The following is a 20,237-nucleotide window of genomic DNA, read 5'->3' on the forward strand; positions in this document are numbered from 1 at the left end:
CAATTCACAACTCATGTCATCTCAAAAAACTTTACAGAAACAACACTGTCATGTTGAATAGGAAAACCTCTTGATAGCATCCACTCATTGACCTTTTCGTGGTTGAGGTTGTGGCAATGATTTTTTTTGTATTTTATTGTTGACACTTCAGCAATCCCTCACACCAAGCATGCATGTAGCAACAGGGGAGAGGAAAGCTCATTTTTAACAGGAAGAAATCTCCAGCAGAACCAGGCTCAGTGTGAGTAGCCATCTGTTGAGGCCAAGTGAGGTTCAAGGAAATAGAAGCAGGCATACAAAAAGAAGTAGATATACAAAACTATTAACTAGCTCCACAGGTGGCCTCGTCTGGGAAAGACAAAGCCAGGGAGATGAGTTTCAAGCCTATTGTCTTGTCAGAGGATGAAAGAGCACTTAAGGCTGATTTATACTTCAAAACTAGGTTGTCTGCGTAGGTGTCGCAGTGAACGCAAAGATGTCCCAGCCCCCTCCGCAGACACTCTGCTACACCTCTCCCAAATTGTAGGTCCATAGACGGGAGGCCGGCTTGTTTTGTTTTTATGCCTGCAATTGCGGAAAACAACTTGTGAAGTTGGACCAGCTAGTAGACCGAGGTGCAGGAGAGCATTGGGACCCTTTTTCCAACTGAATTCCCGCTCTTTTTCACCCTCATGTCGCTCCATTGTTGGACAAACTTGCCCCCACTTCCTCACCCCCTTGGCTATATTGAGAACCACAGATAGTTTCTAATTCCCTTGCGTTGTGGCGGGGAATATAACAGCACAGACCACACTTCAAAATTTAGCATAAATCAAAAATGTCTGCGTCAAGCTCATGTGCGACACACTGCTGTGGGGAGTATAACCAGTCCTTCACAGTCAAAGAAATAGGAATACAATAAAAAACAGGAGATGTCGATGGCAGAAGCAAAGCTGATATTTTAATCCAGGATGGAGTCAAAGCCAAACAGGAACAGACCAGATACAGCTACTATGGTGAGAAAAAGCAGAAAGAGTAGAAAGTTATGAGCTCAAGTTGACAAATACTGCAGAATAGCAGACTAGACATAGAATGAAAATTAATGAGTAAAAGTTGTCTTTATGTGATCCAGCAGCCCGAACATATAGCAGCACAAATAAAAAAAATTGCTCAACATAACCTAACTATACCTCATAGTACTATGGATGAGGTATAACAAAAGGCAGAGCCATAATTAGGCCAAGTAGAAATGCCTGTCCCGACTAAAATTCTCCCACACTGGATCTGACTGTTAACGGGCTCTACCTCCACCTACCTCTCTATTCACTCAGTGACTAAGCAAATATCACTCTGTTTTTAACTATAAGCTTGATCAAAAAGGACAGCCTGAATCCTAGCCTTAAAAGTATAACGAGTGTCCTCCTCACAGACTAAAACTGGTAGTTGGTTCCACAGAAGAGGAGCCTGATAACTAAAAGGTCTACCTCCCATTCTACTTTTAGAAATTATAAGAACCACAAGTAAGCCTGCAGATTGAGAGCGAAGTGCTCTGTTAGGAACATAAGGAACAATCAGATCTCTGACATATAACAAAGCTTGCTCTTTTAAGGCTCTAGAAGTGAGAAGGATGATTTAAATTCTGTTTTGGAGTTAACAGGGAGCCAATAAAGAGAAGTTAAAAAAGAAAAATGATCTCTGCTTTTAATTTTCATTAGAACTCTGCAGCATTTTGGATTTGCCATGAGAATATCATAAGTGACTTTCCCCTCAGCTGTTTCAGTGCTATGATGAGCTCTAAAGCCAGACTGAAACTCTTGAAAAAGATCATTACAATGAAAATGGTCATACCTTGTTTTGCAACAATTTTTTCAAGAATTTAAAATACAAAACGCAGATGGGTCTGTAAGAAATAGGTCTGTTATGGACCAAATCATCTAGGTCAAGAGATGGTTTCTTAAGTAAAGGTTTAATTACAGCTATCTTAAATTAAAGCTTATCCCTCTTGCAGGGATGGATTAATCATATCTAAAATAGAGGAGGAAATCAGAGGGAATACCGCCTTGAATAAGTTGGTTGGAACTGGGTCTAACATACAAGTTGAAGGCTTAGATCAAGATAATAGTTTGGCTAACTCTGAAAGAGGGGTGCAAATGATTTTATTTTTAATAGAATCAATCTTATTTATAAAGAATACCATAAAATAATTCCTGTTAAGAGCAGTGGCAATGGAAAGTTCAATGTAGCTATGGATCTGGCTGAGTTTGGCAACTGTATTTAAAAATAAATCTAAGATTGTTCCTATTCTCCTCTATTAATAAAGATTAATATGTTCTTCTTTTTCTATTTTTACAAAGGGTCATTTATACAGCATTAAACTGTTTTTTAAGATTGGGTAGGATTCCTGCAGGCATGTAGAGCGCCATTTTCACTCCAGTCATCAATCATCAATTTGTGAAGGCAACTTAAATGGTTGCCCTCTGCTGTACTGTTCAGTGATACAGAGGAGAAAAAAAAAGTGGAACAGATTCTTTCAAATGTCTTACTGAATGATCTGATAATGATCTGCTAAAGAGAAACCTTCTTTTGGGTAGGAGATCTCTTAAAGTACTCTTAAAGTATTTCTTGAATGCCATATGTCACCAGAAGGTTGAAAGTACGAAGATGAAAATGTGTGGGACTAATTACATTTTGAACAAAGTTAACTGAGTCTAAGAAAGCATTAAAGGCTGTATGTAAGCTATCACCTTTAATGTCAGCATGAACGTTAAAATCACCCACTAAAATGAACTGAACACTAATGTAGATAGGAAATCTGAAAACTGATCTAGCAATTGAGAGAAAGGACCTGGTGGATGATATAAACAGAAGAGGTTTTGTTGGTTTACAATTTTGATGAAGGAAACTAAGGTTTAGATGTTCAAAATAATTGTAACTATTAAGTGGCTTTAGACTAATCCAAAAAACAATACCGAAAGATGGTTACCACTCCTACTTCACCTTCACAATTTCTGGGTATAAGAAGATGTAAATACCTGCAGGTAGCTGCCTTATTTATTCTCACATAATCCTCTTGTTGTAGCCAGGTTTCTGTAAGGCAACATAGACCAATGTGATTATCACTAACAGAGTTTAGGAAGAAAGGGATGTTATATTAAATACATCACATTTAGTAATTTTGCCTTTTCCCCCGATTGGAGTCATTCAGATTTTAATTAGATAACCATGGCATATTTTATTTATTCTCTTTTAGGATTCTTTTCTGATTTATTTGATTTTGGTCGGAGGCAAGACACTGTCTGAATGGGGTAATGGTGGGTCACAGTAAAGAAGCTGCAGAGAGGTATGTTAAACTACAACTCTGCTTCCTGGTCTGCACCTTGGGCTGTCAAGGTTTCGGAGGACTAATAAATTTGGCCAGATTCTTAGAAAGAAAACCGACACCATCCAAAGTGGGATGGATTCTCTTTGAATCAGACCAGGTTTTCCCCAAAAAGATTGCCAATTATCAATGTAGCCCACATAATTTTCAGGACACCCCTAGACCAGGGGTAACCAATTAAAAACAAGCAGGGTCCGAATAAAGAAAATCAACAACCGGTAAAGATCCGGAGACATTTTTAATTATAATCTGCTACGTTAAACAAAATTTAACACTGAAATAAAGAGGTTTTTATTCATCCATGTTATACATTGAATTTTTAAATAAAATAATAAAAAAAAAAAAACAGAAAATCTTTCAATTTTAAAATTTTTTAAGTGGAGAACAACAATTGTTCAGTTTGGTAGAGGCCAAAAGACGATTTCCTGATTCACATATTTTATAAAACACCTTAACTGAACGTTTTAGGCTGCCCTGCAAGGCTTTAAACCTGGGTTTGAATGGAGACAAAGCCATTCTCAAGCTCTTATCAAGGTGCTCTTTCATGAGCCTGGATCGATATTTATTTTTGATTATGGTCATGGTGGAGAATCCTGCTTCACAGGAGCAGGTTGAGCCAAACATACTCAAACTGTGAAGGGTTATCTTTCAGTATGCCATTTCACTTTTCTTTAGCCAGTTCACCGCAGTTCTTCCAGCAGTCCACACACTTTCTTTCACTTTTTCTCATCATCTTCTCCTTCTTTACCTTCGCCTTTCCAACGTCTAAAAGTAGCTAGCAGCAGCAACAGACCTGACTGACACAGGTCATTAGCTAATTTGTGTCACGTGTTGCCTGTTCCTGGACGCTAAATGTTTTAAATCAGGTTGGGTCCAAATTAGCCAGCAGGTGGGTCCAGATCCGGACCTAAGTCCCCTAATCCGTGACCTCTGCCATAGACGAATGACGAAATGTGGCCAAACATATAATCACTGATCCGATCATGGAGAAAATTAAGGAGTCAAACATTGTTTTGGCAAACTTGCACACCAAAGCAACACTAATTTTAGTGACCTCCAATCGGCTTAATTGGGTGTCATTACTGCCAGCATGAATAACAATCTTGCTATATTTAACCTTACCCTTAGCCAGTAGTTTCAGGTATGATTTAATGTCACCCACTCTAGCCCCAGGCAAACATTTGACTGTGGTCCCTGGTGTCTCTAATGGTACATTTGTGATTATGGAGTTGCCCATTACCAGAGTAGGCTTCTCAGTTGGTACATTAATAAGCAGGGAAAATTGGTTAGAAATGAGGAGAGGTTGGTGGTGAACAGTGGGCAAAGCTCTACTACATACTGTCACCCTATAATTTTGGTTTCCAGCTTTTAACATATTAATCTATATTACAAATGTATTAATATACCAAATTAACTGACTAAGGTGATCAAACTTAGCCATTTAAGTTGACCAGATTTGGAGAAGTCACCTTGTTCCGCCCTGTAAAAATTGATAATAAATCACAAAATTTCAAAGGGAGAGCAAAGAAGCTGAGAGAAAAAGGGCCCCAGAGTCGGGACACAGCCAAATATGTCTAAATAACCTTTTTGCTTTGCACAAGTGCCACTAGAGCAGCAGGAAGATGTAGGGAGCAGGTGGATTCAGATGAGATGAGAGAGAGACATTACCGTGCAGGGACATGCTGGGGTGATCAGAATGGCTACCAACAGCCTGGTAAGAAGAAACAGTAAATGTTTGCACTGACACTTAAAGAAGAAATAAAAATAGTGCCTCACAAGGAATACATTTGCCTCACAAGGAGATATGTCCCTGTTATGAGCATGCTGTTAGGGGATAGGTATGTAGTACTTGCATGCAGTGACAGAAATATATTTATTTCCATAGAGAGGGCAACTTCCAGTATTATTTTAACTTGCCATGTAACATGATATAACCATTATAAGTGAAACGTTGCTTTGCAAAAATGAATGACTCATTGGTAGAGGTGGTTAGTTACTACTTACAGCAGTAAGGCGTCTTCAAAGACACATCTAGGTTTATATAAACATACATTTTGATAATGTTACTTTTAGTTAAGTTGTTGAGTAATATGCACCAGATAAACACTTAAATATAGTTAGAATTAGTTCGGGGGAAATCTGAAAAAGATGCCACCTCAGCTGTGTCATGATCTTGGCACCTTTAGGCTGGGTTTTACTCCTTGTTGCTCTCACCTGCTGTGCTCTGCCCTGTTCCTGTTCCTGCTGCTATTTAAGCCTCCGGATCCCAGCTGCTGGTGCCAAGTTATTCAAGGTTCTAGCAAGACTAACCCTAGCGTAACCCTCTTTTCTGATCTGCCCTTTCCTGACCTGTTTCTGCCCAGGGACTTCTGAGTTTTCAGCCGCCTGTTGTCGACCTTATAACTGTCCTGGATCCTTCAGTTCCTCTGCGTGCTCTGGCTGTTGCAGGACGCTGCTCCTCGTCTCTCCTGGATCTCTGGTACCGGCTCAGTAACAAGCAACAGAGTTCTGCTCCTTTGGACTTGTTATTCTTGGCTCGGACTGAACTTTACCAGGTTGGTGGCTTTCATGTTCAGCCTCACAACATAATGAATAAATGTGGCTTCATACCAAACCCGTTTTGGGCGTTAAAGCATCTGATTTAAATGCAAAGTCTATGGGGGATAGTGTCGAGAGGTTCAGCAGCGCAGCTCAAAATTGGGAGCGGTGCATCCCAGCCATCTGGCGCTGGAGTTCAAAAATTAGATTTTTAAAAGCTTTACACCTTAGCGTCAACCAATCAGAATCGCTGATCCAGGTGTTTTGGGGGGAGGCAGACACTACATGCAAGCTGTTATCGCTTCTGCAGAGCTGCATATGAAAAATAAATAAATATCCATCCATCTATTTTCCGTCATGAAGCTGCAGATGGTAGCTCATCCAAATTCAAAAGTTCCAACTTAGTGCAGGCAAGACAGACCAAACTCCTGCTCTGCTTGTACATAGACTGCATAGGCCCTTGTAAGGTCTTCAAACTTAATTCTACTGGTGCACTCCCCACAGAGAACAAAATGGTACATGGGAGAATGCTTTCTCCGGGACCACAAATGAGGACTCGTTTGGCAAACTTCCACGCACCCTTGAGCACCCTGCAAAGGGAGTAGTCCTGATGTTTCACCTAGTAGAGATCAACTCTGCTCCCCCTGAAGGGAGTTCTGGCAATCATCCAAACTCCTTTCTGCAGCACCATGGCATAGGCATTCCTAGGAAGGCTGAGAAGCGTGATCCCCTACAGTTGAAACACACCCTCCAGTCCCCTTTCTTGTGGGGGGAAACCACCACCCCAGTCTGCCAGTCCAATGGCACTGTCCCTTGCCCCCAAGCATTGTTGAAGACCATGACAGTCTGACAAAATAAAGACCAAAGGTAATCAGGAGTTTTTTAATGTCATGGTGATGAAAGAATCCATTCCCAAGCACCCTGCCTTTTCTATTGCCACGGAAAGTCATATCAGTCCGATTGAGGAGTCTTCAAAAATATACTTTCATCTTTTAACTGACAATGTCCTCATCCAGGGTCGGGAGTTCCCATCCGACTAAAAACAGCATTAGCAAAGCACTGCTTTCCATCTGGAGGCGCCTGATGGTTTGCTTTTAGGAGGACCAATAGTCTTTCTCCATTGTCTCTCCAAAATCCTTCCAGGCCTGAGTCTTTGTCTCTGCATACGCCTGGGACAGTGACACGCTTGGCCTCAATATACCTGCTTGCTGCCTCAGGCATCCCACAAACTAACCAGACTCAATAGTGCTCCTTCTACAACTTCACAGCATCGCTCACTGTCAGTGTCAACCACTGGGTTCAGGGTTTGCCTCCATGACAGGCAATTCAGACCTTATAGCCACAACTATGGTCAGCCAGAGAACTAGAGACAGAGAACATGGTCCACTCAGAATCCCTGTGCCCAGCCTCTTCTGGAATTTGGCATAAGCTCTCCTGGAGGTGGTAGTTAATGTGTCCCTTAATGAGAGCTGCTGCCTTTTGTAATAAGTACTGTAAAACCTGACGTTATCCAATGAAAAGTGTTTTCATCTATTGAACGAAAACGTGCGCTATGTGTGTCACTCATTATTCCAAGAGTGAATGTCGCTCTCAATCACGTTCATTACTTTAAAACTTATCCGTTCAGTTCACCATTCACTAAAATTTGAATGTATTCAGCGAATGCTGTTCCTTGAATGTGTTCATGTACAACACTGACTGTGTCATGGTAGACATACAGATATTTGCAACAAAGTGTATAACACATTCTAGTGGCTTTTATCTAAAACAATATATTATGGTGTGGAGGAAGCTAATATTATTCGCTCTCATGACATGATCCTTATTAGCATAGGTGAAGGTTTCATTGTTCATGGGCCTTTAAATTAAAAGCTTTGCTTCCTGGCTGAGCTCTTTTTTTTAACCAGGACAGATCTTAGAGGTGTTCGCATCAACGTCTTGATCAGTGTCCTGCTCTGTCCTATAGTGCCTGAAGCCTATGTGGAGGGCCAACATTCTCCAGTTGGGAATCCTGCTCTCACAGTTTTAACTATTAAGATATTATTACTATTTCCCATCTTCGCTCACTTTTTCAAAATTAGATCTAAATGGATACCCTCTCCCTTTGTTATGTTCCATTCTCTGCAGGAACTTACTACCAGTCAACTGTCTACTACACAAAAGTGCTGCTATGTCTATAAATAAAAGTAATATCAATGCATTCAAACCTCCACATTCCCAGAACCAGACTCAGGAAAATGGGAGATAGGGCATTTCCTGCTGCTGCCCCACATCTGTGGAATGCCCTCCCTGACACCTTGAGAGCACCTCATTCCACTGAGTGTTTTAAAAAAGGCCTTAAAACATTTATTTTTAGCAAACTTTTGTTACCCTTCAGATGTTTTTCTCTCTTCTAAAATAGATTTTTCATGCTTTTCTCTTTTTTACCTGTAGTACTTTGAGATATTTTGATGGAAAGTGCAGTATAAATTAAATGTATTATTATTATTTATTATCCCAGCTTAAGGTCTCTTATACTTTCAAATTTAAAATCTTAAGAGCCAACTAGTAAAATAGACTACTGGGCAACTCATGCCAGTGTTTAAGCACATGGGTAGAAAGCAGTTTGTAGTAAATGGTCAGAAGGGATGATTTTGCAACACATAGATACATAAAGGGTGTATGAATTGATCAGGGGGATGAATTGACCGACAACTTCTTTATAAACCCCAATTTAATTGTGTTATTTTTACTGTTCTTGTTCCCGCAGATCCAATTTTGTATAATTTGGAACATGTCTGGAAATTGCAATTACCATACATTGAATGCACCTACTTGCAGCAGTTTGAGCAGCTCTTCCAAAGATTCATGAAGACATGTTAAACTCCTTCTTAAAGCCATAGGGAAATCATATTTGCATGTCAAATCATTCTGGCTTAAACATGTATATAAATGTACTCTTTATCAGATGATATTGTCCCAAAATTTTGAAAATTTCTATTTAAAAAAAAAATCCTGCCTTAAAATCTGTTTTTTTCTCTCGTTATCTTATGCAGGCCGTTAGTTATACGTCCGCTTGTACACCTAAATTCGGCCAGTCAAATATTAACGGTCATCTGTCAATCAAATTTCCGGTCACAGCATCTTGATTCATATGTCGCAGCTAATATACGCAACAATCATTTGCTTTCACAAAACATAATAAAACTACTTTATTCCCACTGATCACAGCAAATATAGCTGCAAGGCAAATAAAGGATAGAGTAGCTCCGCCCAACGCGCGTCAGACCCACTTTTCGACCGCGCAGCCAGAGCAGCAAAGCTGCTTCAGCCGCGCGTCAGAAGCTGGTACAAGCAGCAATATTGAAGCAGCAGACGTGATTTTGCTGCTCTTGCTGCGTCCAGTTTGAAAGCAGCATTCTCCAAGAGTGTCTCGCATTATTCCCTCCACTCTGGCTTTGCTCTGCCCACGGGCTGCTGAGAGGAGGATGGTCGTGCTGGCTGCGGTCCGCTCTTCTTGCAGTCAAACACAGAGCGACTTTCTGCTCTTAAATTATTTCCGTGCACGATATATTGCATTGCGCACTATTAGCATCAGTCTTAATAAAGTGAAGCCGCACTTTTGACCTGGCGGGCATTTTAAAGGGGTTCCGCGACGCTCACAACCAGTTCACAACCAGTTCACATGAACCCTGGCTGTAGGCGTGACCACCTGTGTATTTTTCCTGGATGACGCAATCACGTTAAGTGTTACAGCCAATCACCGAAACTTGGTACCGAAAGACGAGGCATGTTTCGATACTCTGTAGAACCGAAGCATTTCGGTCGGTACCATAAAAGTACCGAAGTTCGGTACCCAGCCCTATCTCCGGGTGCCCCATGACGGCAGTCCACTGCTCCTCAAGTTGAGGGGTTAAATGCAGAGGTACATTTCTCTAAGGTGAGATCAATAAAGTTCAGTTATTATCATTATTGTTATTATTATCTCTAATGTGGTTACACTTTACAAATTTGTTCTTTGTGGACTATAAACTATAGAAGGCCCTGATTCAAAATTATTCTTAACTGACCTTCTTAACAGTTAAACAGGATGTAGGCAACATCATGTTGTGTTGAGTCCATTTTTCAACTAGCTAGATAAAGCTTGTTAAACTCCAAAGAAATATATGGAGCTAAAAATTGGGTTATGAAAGCTCTAAAAGACATGAAACTTGGGGCAGAAATTCACCTTTCAACAATAATGAACCTACAGCCAGAGCTTTAATTGGAGTTTAAAGGGGAATAGACAAATATTCAGTATCTAAATATAGAGCTTCTGTAGAGATACCACCAAAGACTATCACCTATTATTGCAACATGAACTGATTCTAGAAACTTTTAAGTTATAGGGGGCTCAAAATTAAAGTATTCCTCTCCTTTCAGGTTTTTTCTGAAAGATGTGGAATATTGGTGTGTGGTTGTTCATCTGTCTTTTACTTCACAATCATGCATAACTGTGTTTTGGCAATATTATGATCACACAATGCAAACTAACAGTTTTCTAACCAGAGATTCCTTTTTTCCACTCTTGAGTCTATGTGTAGTGTGAAAATAAGAACGTAAATCCTCACAAACTTAGTCTGAATACTGTTCCCTTCAAAGATAACAGCCTTTTTTTCAATTTGAATAACTCAGCAAAGCTAAACATAAAATGGCCTCTCTAGTTGCTGCCAGGAATGATTTAGTGATCCAAATAATGTGCTGTGACAGCTTGGTTTATGCTTAGATCTTCTATTTGTTTTGTTTTTAGTACTCGTCAGCCCAAAATTATCTCTATCCTCTTTCTTTTGTATTTTACTTCTAAATTAACTGTGTATCTGTGTGCCAGGGAAGTCGGGACAAACGTTCCGACTCAGACCTTCGTTTTTTTTTTTGGCTTTGGCAAGCCACAGGCAACATCTTTTTTTCTGTGCTTTAGGCGTAGTGAAAAACAAAAACAAAGGGAGAACCTGCTGTCAAAGGGTGCAGCAGGGAGAAATGTTCTAGGAATGCAGAGCTTCTGAGTTTGGGTAGTAATTTATGTGAAGGATGCTGACAGGCGACAGTACGGGAAGGGCATAGCCTTCGTACCGTGGATGGGTCGGTCAGTCAGCCAACCGTCAGTTGTAATCCAAAGCTGTGTTGATTGACAGAAAGTCAACCGTCAGCAAGTGAAAAAGAATGGGCTTTGTTCTCCAAACACAAAAGCCCTTGTGCTCAATGCCACAGGCTGGCAGGATCTCACCTAAAGACCTAAAGCAGAAATAGAAGGTAGAGAGGACCAGCAAAACCCCTAGAATGAGCTCCAAACCAACAAAGCTTTTAATAGTATTCTTAAATGTATTTTATGAAGAATTAATATACAAATCCAACAAAAATTTAATTATGAATGTGAAGAAGAAGAAGGGAAATCTGGTCCTTTCTTTGAATAGAGCCTCTATAAACAGCAGTGATCAAGTGTGGACTTGACTGAGACATGCTGGTCCTCTAATATTCTTTAATCAAACCGTTCTTTTGTAGTGCTGTTTTTTTAAGCCTGTCTTGCTAGAAAATCATCCCCCACTCTATTTGTTTTTGCAATGGGCTATCCTTTAGAAATGCCTCATATCTGACTCTTTCCATCTTTTTAGGTTTAAGTTGATCTGCAATACTTCTCTGCCACAAAGAGGGAATTTCCCATGTAGGCAGCAAGTTTTTGCTTGCATTTGACCAGATGTAAATGTAAATGTCCTGTACTTATATAGCGCCTTTATTCAAGTTAGGAGACTTGACCAAAGCGCTTTACACTACATTCATTCACCCATTCACACACACACACTGATGGTGGCAAGCTACATTGTAGCCACAGCTGCCCTGGGGCTCACTGACAGAAGCGGGGCTGCCGTACACTGGCGCCACCGGGCCCTCTGACCACCATCAGTAGACAATGCAGGTGAAGTGTCTTGCCCAAGGACACAACAACACTGAAAGTCGGAGTCAGGGCTTGAACCGTCAACCCTTCGATTTCAGGGCAAACTCCTACATCCAACGCCACTGTCGCCCCAGATCACAGCTGATTAGATGCAAAATTATTTAAAGGCATTGGTTAAAATGAATATTCAAACCAACTTTTAATCCCTTTAGAAAATAAGAATTGGACTTAAGTTAAAGGCAAAAAGCAAACCGGTTAATTTTTGACACACATTTTATCACTTGGTGTTTTGCAGGAATGACTGTTCTGTAAGAGGTAGATTTTAGCCTCTCCAATGCTGGTCAAAGACACATTTCATGAGGCTGAATTTATGAATTGGGTGAATGTTTATGCATGTGCTGTCTTCTGTAAGTGACAGGTACAACCATCGGCCATTCATGCTTTCACTGCCTATTTTCGATTCCATATTAATAAGTTAATGCTATGCTTTGAATTCATCAAGGTCAACAGCCAGACATCTACAGGGCCTTTAGGAAGGAGCTTCCATCTCTTGGATGCCCTTGTCTTGCCTCATCTGCAGTGCCTCCCCCAACGCCACTGCATTATGTTGCATCGTATTGCTCTGCACTGCCTCTGCAAGACTGGCCCTCTTTTCACTCCTCTGTCTTTCTCTTGCCCTTTTACACCCCCCACCTCCCCACATTAGACCTTCTCCTGTGTCAGATTGGTGCCAGCCTGCAGCGGCTTGGCTGAGAGCTGTCAGGCAGAAGGAGAGGAACTCTGCTCGACCAGTCTGCAAACATAACTGTGTCAGGGCATTAGCAAGGAAATATGCAGTTTGCCTGGAACTATTGCATTGCAGAAAAAAGGAGGAATTAGAGGGGGACTGAAGCTGGAAAGAGTTTCATCACAAGGAGGAAATCCCTCGCAGAAGGATCCCAGCTCAGCGCTTTCTCTGTGACACACTACTCCTCCTACTTCTTCCCATACTCTGCCTTATTTTCTCCCCCTCCTTCTATGCAGATGAATTAATTTATACATTTAAAATGCTAAACTGCTTAATAAGACTTGGATGTCTATTTAGCACCAATGCCATAATTCTGGTCTTTGTTATATGAAATGTAGGTTGCATTTTCCCTAACCCTAACCCCATGAGGGTTGCATTGGGTGCAAGAGGGGGTAGATTCCCAGGTTGGGGATCTTTAGCAAAAAGTTGCATGTGTTCTTTTCAGGTAGTTGTCTGGGCTGCAAAATAGATTAAAAAAATGTATCTTAATTTCAATATTACTTCATATAGATCTTCATCCCTTTATAACTACCAACCTTATATTCAGGTTCTCTATTCCACAAATATCAGGGGACATTGATACTGAAAGGGAGGTTCATTTTCCAGCAAGACAACAACCCTAAACATGCAGACAGAGCTACAGTGGAATGGTTTAGTTTGAAGCATATTCAAAGTTCAGACATAAATTATTTTGTGAATGTGCAGAACATTGTCTCCAGATGGATAAATCTGGTGAAGGCAGCAATGACTTTTTTTTGTTTTGTTTTTTTGAAAGGAGGTTCTAAACATTGTTCATTCAAGATAGCTGCTTTTTTATACCCTTATTAATAAAGAAAATGAAAGCTCCATTTTATCCCCTCTAATTTCACAAAAAAATAAATTTTGGGTTTTTTTTGTGTGAAAAAAACATGATTAAAAGACACTGATGTTGCAATATAACAAAATGGGAGAAAATGTAACTCTCTCTGTGAGGTAAACAAAGACATTTGACTTTAAAATGTTGTAATCCAGTTGTAGTTTATTGCTTTTTCTTTGCTATGGGGTTGTGCTGCCATTAAGCTTATTGTACCGTGCTTTATAAGGGAAGAAAAGATTTAACATTAAACAGAACATTAAAGATTGGGGCTCTGTTTTCCGTGACTTCCATATATGTCCATAAGTCTTTCATGCATGCTTCTAAGTGTCTCCCATCTGTTAAGTAAATTCAGATTTTCTTCATTCGCTCTAGAAAATGTATGCTTATCATTGTTAGTCTCCTGACTGTCGCTGCTTGACTAAAACAATAGCGCAGTGTTGTGATGTCGCCTGTCATGTTATACTCATCAAACAGGAAAATCTTGTTGAATTGTAAACATTCTATTTTTCTAGCCTCTGAGCAGCAGAATATAGCCACAGATGATATAATTATCGCCTTAAGTCTGGTAAATGTCATAGGCCCACTAATAGTAACACTAATTGTGCTGCTGAAGGTGGCTGCATGTAGGAGAACCTCAGCTAGTTTGATGCTGGAATACTTTTAAAAGAATTTTGATATCCTCCTCTTATGGATCAAAGTTTCTTTTTTTTTTCTGATGGTTTTTGCCTCCGGTGTTGGATGCCAGTAAGCTGAGGCTTGAGATTTTTACATTTTGGATCAATGAGGCTGATGGGTGGTCTAAGGAGAAGGCAGGTCGGTGAATGGTGATGCCCTGACACCAGACCCGCATCGCTGAGTCACTGGGACTCTCAGCACCGGCCAGCACCACTTAACTGGCCTCCTGAGATCAACAGGGAGCAGCCTGTTCTGCCAGGCTGTTATTAAAGGGCTGTCTGTATTGCCTGCTGTTTTTTTCATTAGCAGGAATCTTATATCATCGCCTCTGAATATTGCATGAGGTTCGGAGACGCTTGGTTGTCGTGACACCGCTGTAATTTTTCACAACAATCAAAGATGGATGAGCCTATTCTTCTAGGTAAATAGAGTGGGGCCTGGCACCAATAAGGAGCGGCCCCAAAGCCGGCGACGGCAACACTGACGCACCATAAAGCAGAGCTGGAGGCTGAAGAGTGATTGGAATCCATAAAAATATTAAGTGCAGAGTAGGACAAATAAGGCAGGTCAGGAAAAGGGAGCGAGGTAAATGACGGGGAAAGAGGAAGGGAAAGGATGAGATAAAGAAGCATAGCAAGAAATGAAGACAAACTGAGCAACAGCATGAGTTGGAAAAAAACATAAACACACACAAAAAATGACGGGATGGAGTCTGTTTAAAGAGTTTAGGAGAGAGAAACCCTGCTGCCAGTAATTGAAAAGGCATAACTGATTTAAACTGGAGCCGAGCTGGGTTTGTCAGAGTGGAGGTGGTGGAGAGGGAGGGAGCGCTGCATTGCAGAGTACGAGAAGCAGGACGTGCCAAACCCCCTGCGGTGCTTTGCTCCACCACCTCTACAGCTGTCATTAGCGCAACATGAAGAAAACGACCCTCCAAGGTCCATTAGAAGCTGTGAGGGAGGCTGCTAAATCATCATGACTTCCTCCATTCAGCCTAACTACAGTCAGTGTCTCCTTTTCTTTTGCTTTTTTTCAGTCTGAATGATGCAGAAATCCAGAATCAGAGAATTTAGAAGAATGTGTAATATGATAATGAGGTTAGGTAACGCCCCCCCCCCCCCCCCCCCCCCCCCCCCCCCTGCAGAAGTTGAGGTGAAATAAAGGATTTTTCAAGCAATTAAGATAAACGTTCAACAGAGAGATATTATACAGATCCAGCCCGGATATTAAAGCTTTCAACTCTATTTAATATGAAAACCGTGTTCCCCTAATTACTGCTGAATCAAATGAGAGAAAACACCTTTATACTGAAAAGCAAACACTACTGAGGGTGATCATTTCAATCCAGCCTCATTGAGTCAATAGTTTGTAGAACCTTTTTCCTTTATTTATTGCAGCAGGCATGACTTGGTTTCTCTTCACCAAATTTGCACATCCAGAGATTTTGCCTGTTTTCCTTTGCAAATGAGCTCCTTCTCAGTCAGATTGGGTGGGGAGCCTTAGTAAATGTTCTTTGTCATGTGTTGCAACAAATTCCCAGTTGAATACCTGTTTTTTTTTTTTTTACTTGGCCATTGTAACACCTCCATTGGAGGGGAGAGTGTGGTTAGGGTAAACCTCTATACTAATCTCAAGTTTTTTGCAGCCTTTTGCATTTTTCTCAGCATTTAGCTCTTTCTGTCCACCTAAGAACTCTATGCATCTTCCTTATCACTGATAAAGAGAAGCATCTCTTCAGCTGCTACAACCATATTTTTTTGTTTCAGTAGCTTTTTCTAATGCTTTCCTTCATCAATCGCTGTCATACTATTCTGTAATTATTCACATCTAATAATTGCCCTGTTTGAGAAAGTGTCCCATCGGAGCGGTGGACTGCTGCAGCTCCTCCAGAGTTCATATCCAGTGTTGCAGTCTTCCATCTTCAGATGACTGACCAAACAGAGGTATGTGACGCTTTAAAAGCCAGGCAGTGTTTTACACCCTAAACTGAAAGTTTAAACCTGAATATAGCACCTCCAAAGACACCTGGTTGCACTGGATTTTATTTAGGTGTATCAGTGTAAATGGGTTAAATGCAAATGACTCAATGTTTCTTTCGCCATGTTTTATTTTCTCCAACAAGACGTGTGTCTAACCATGGTGCTATCAGAACGTTTCTTGTTTTGGTGCGCTGACTACCTCAGATCATCGTCTACTTCCTCAGCATGCTATAGCAACAAACAGGACTCTATGCCTCTAACATACAATCCCAGTCTCCACCCTCCCCTCCTGCATATGTGTGCTTTGAACAACATACGCACTGTGTCATACACAGACATACAGAGTCCCAGCGTATGTCATCTCACAAGCAGGCCTGTTCTTTCCAGGGGGTGCTGCCATTTGATCCCCCTGCCCGGTCAACCCCTCTCATGTTACCGCCTCCGCAGCGTGCTGCTTCATTTACACATAAAATATTGATGTTCTTAATTTAACCTGCTAGCTGATCAGGTATCCCTTCCTCCCCGGAGAGGAAGGACCGCCTTTTCCAGCGAACCCGTAGGCTCATCACTTAAACCCCACCTGCTCTGAACTTCGATTGGTCGACAGACTGTTTGGATTTTTCATGCTTGGCTGGTGGTCAGTGCGAGCAGCAGGTGGTTGAGGTTCTTTGCCAACTCTTTTTTTTTTTTGGTCATGTTTTAACATGTGCTTCTGTTTGTATTTTCCTTTTATTCTATATTCTCCCTCCAAGGTTAGTGTTGCAGGAGACATATCTGATATGTCCTGGTATGTATTTGATCCTACTTCAATTCACACTTGAAAGGTTAAATAGCTCCAAACTACACTTAGCTGAATGTTTAATAGCGCAGGAAACATCTGTAATGTCAAAGAGCATGATTTTATTTATAAAAGGCTTCAAAAAATATTGTTGTTTTGCTTCAGTTATAAATGAATTCAAGGTCAGCTTATTAACAATCCTGAAGAAATCATTTGGGTGGCACCTGTGTGAGAACATGAAGTAGACTTAAGGGTTTCAGAAAGCAACATGTGGTGATCTAAATCTAATAAAGTTTAAGTTATTGGCATATACCGGTTTGAAAGTTATTAAATTATAGTCATACTTTGGGTGTGAATTTATAATTAATGCCATTGGGGTATAGTATTCTCCAAAAATACAGAGACAAACAGAGAAGTAAAATTGCTGTGTGCCCTACCCAACATATTCTTGATTGATTTTGTTTTTTACTCATTTTTACAATCCTAACATTTAAAGAATGTAAAGAAAACATCTTTGTAAAGAATATAAAAATGTACATAGACACCATGGGCGGTTCTAGACAGGGGCCAACAGGGGCCAGTGCCCCCGTAGATAATTTCCTGGCCCCTGTTATGGCTCCTGTTCTGACTCTTAATGATGATATGTACTGGAACAGACATGGTTACTAATAGGTCCTTTAGATCTATTTCTCTTTTTTTTTTTCTTTACAAATTCTGTTTTACTAATTATTTAAAAACTATAAGGTGATAGCTTCAGTGGTATTGAGATAGGATCCCAGTTTTCATCTGCTAAATGTTTTTTAAAATAAAAAAAGATGAATTTATCATTTTTCTTTTTTGTTCTAATTCAGATTTTATAGAAAGCTGTAATTTTAGCTTAAATTAAGTCAAAAATATGTAAAATTCCTAAAATATGAATGTATATTGATCCAATAAGACCTTTTTTATTTCAGTTAAATCTAATTAAATAGAAATTCAATTTATGTTGTTATATTTGAATCCCTAGGCCTGTTTTTTTTAATTTCATGCTTTTCTGTGCCCCCATGAAAACACGCTGGCCCCCTCCTGGCCCCCTGGTACATTTGGTCTAGAACTGCCAGTGGTAGACACACTTTCATACAATCTAACTTTATAACTCACATTCATGATTCTCCTACATTTTTCTGTTTGTTGTTTTTCTTTGATGTTCCTTCTCCTCTTGAAGCAATTATAATAAAGTTATTCATTTTGAAAGTACCCAAAGGAACATCTACTGCGACTAAGGCTTAACTTTCTTCTTGTAAAGTTATTGTTCAAAATTCAGCATTGAAACAATAGATTGTTTTAACGATGAAATCCTTGAATTGAGGAAAAGAGGCCGACTGTGCGGTGAAGGCGTGCGTCTTGTTAAATCAACACATTTTAGGACATTGTAAGTTCCATCCAACCACAGTGGTGGAAGTGTAATGCTCTGGGCTACTTCTATAGTAATCAGTAATGGAACCCTCGGTTGCTCCTCAGGTTTGTCCACAGATAATTTGTACATGTGGACACAAGAGGACCGAAAAACAAACATGTTAAAGTTTTTATTCACAACCGGAGAACAAGATGGGGCAACAGGAGAGAAAGTTTTTCTCTCCACCTCATATTTAGATAAACTATAAGACCAAAGGTTTGTACAACATGAGCTAAAAAAGTTCTATTCAGCAGGGTTGTAAGATGTTTGCAGTTTTAACAGTGTGTGTTACTGTAAAGGATTAACATTTTAATATCATTGTATATATATTTGTTTTTGTTCTTTTTGGGATTTATAAACTGAAACTTAGAGAAATAAACAATCAGCTTTTCACCGCTATAACTTGATAGGGTGAAAACTGAGCCTACCAATAATATACAATATATATAATGTCTTTGTCTGGCTTAAAATATAAATAATCTTTAATTTGTTTATGCTATGAATTTCTGATTTCCTGTCAGACTACCGGTAGCTAAAAAAGTACATTCAAAAGGTTCTTCAGCATCCAAGATCTTTATCCTTTAGTGTTTGAATGACTGAAATACAGAAAAGACAAAGATGTAAAGTCGCTAACTAGTTATTACATCCCTCTGGTTCTCCTCTGTAAAAAGAAATGCATCGCTATAAGGCTTTTAATGTGTAGTGCACAAAGATAAGCTTCCTATATTGGAGTAATGGTAAATATGACTTCCATATTCAAAATAATTTAACAAGAAAACATGGGTACCTTGCTGGTGACTGTTTTAAAAGGGAGCAACATTCTGAAATAGATTAGGATGTGGCCCAACTGTTAAACTACAGGAAATACTTTAGCGGTTTCAAAGTGCTTAAAGATGGCATCCTGTTTACTAAGCAGTTAGCAGAGCAATTACCAGCGGCTCTCTAAACTTGCAACTGGAGTGCTGTGAAAATGGGTTGGAATCCACCATGTCCCAATGTATTAGCACCTCCATTAATACGCATCACCAACAAACCAATTCTGATAAACTAACTCCTGTATAGTTTACAGATAATAAAGATGAGTAAGCATTATGTGTAACCATCTAGGTGACTGATCAGCAGTAGCCAGAGGAATGCAGGTCTAAATAAAGTGTTCTGGTTACTATTGGTTCATCTGCTGCTGCAGGGAGGAGCCAGAAGCAAAGCTTAGTGTCAGGTTAGGGTCGTTTGAATTTAAATACTGTGGTTGAAATCACTGGATGAGAGCTTTTTTATTCTGGTAAGCTTCTGTCCACTGGTCCAATCTATTAATAGGAGAACATATAGTTGCTTCCTTGAAAGCAGAGTACCTCCCATTGGCATGGCTCTTCCTTTTCTCTTAATGGCATATGTGTTCTTCCTTCATGCTGCGATGTGGGCGTATAGCCTTCCTCCACATGCTCAAATTACACTGAGCAGCAGAATGATGCAACTGTGAGGTTTGCGGATATTCAGGCGTGTTGTTCTCTGCGTGCCTCGTAATCAGCGGAGAAAGCTGAGCCCAAACCACAGCAGAGCACTGGCCTGGTTTGCCTTACTAGGACAAGCCAACATGGAGTCATCAGCAGAGGCAGGAGGGTTTATTCAAACTCCCACTTGTCTCCCCCCCCCCCACCCCTCCTCAACATCCCAGTTCTAGCATGCCCCTGTTGCTAAGCAACCAGCTGGGTCTTCTTAAGAGGGAAGAGAGCTGTCATAGATGTGGGTTTGTGTGCATCCACAGCTTAACGCAACAGCAAACACACTCTCTGCCCACAGCGTAACGGGAACAGAGTCGGACACAGCTGGACATCACCCAGACACACGGAGCTGATTGTAATCATTTATTGTTGACACATGAGTCTATTCAGTAAACAACATACAGACTTGTTATGCTGTCTTCAT

The sequence above is a fragment of the Cyprinodon tularosa genome, unplaced genomic scaffold (assembly GCF_016077235.1).
Source record: "Cyprinodon tularosa strain WSP-4 unplaced genomic scaffold, ASM1607723v1 ctg206, whole genome shotgun sequence".
NCBI lineage: Eukaryota > Metazoa > Chordata > Actinopteri > Cyprinodontiformes > Cyprinodontidae > Cyprinodon > Cyprinodon tularosa.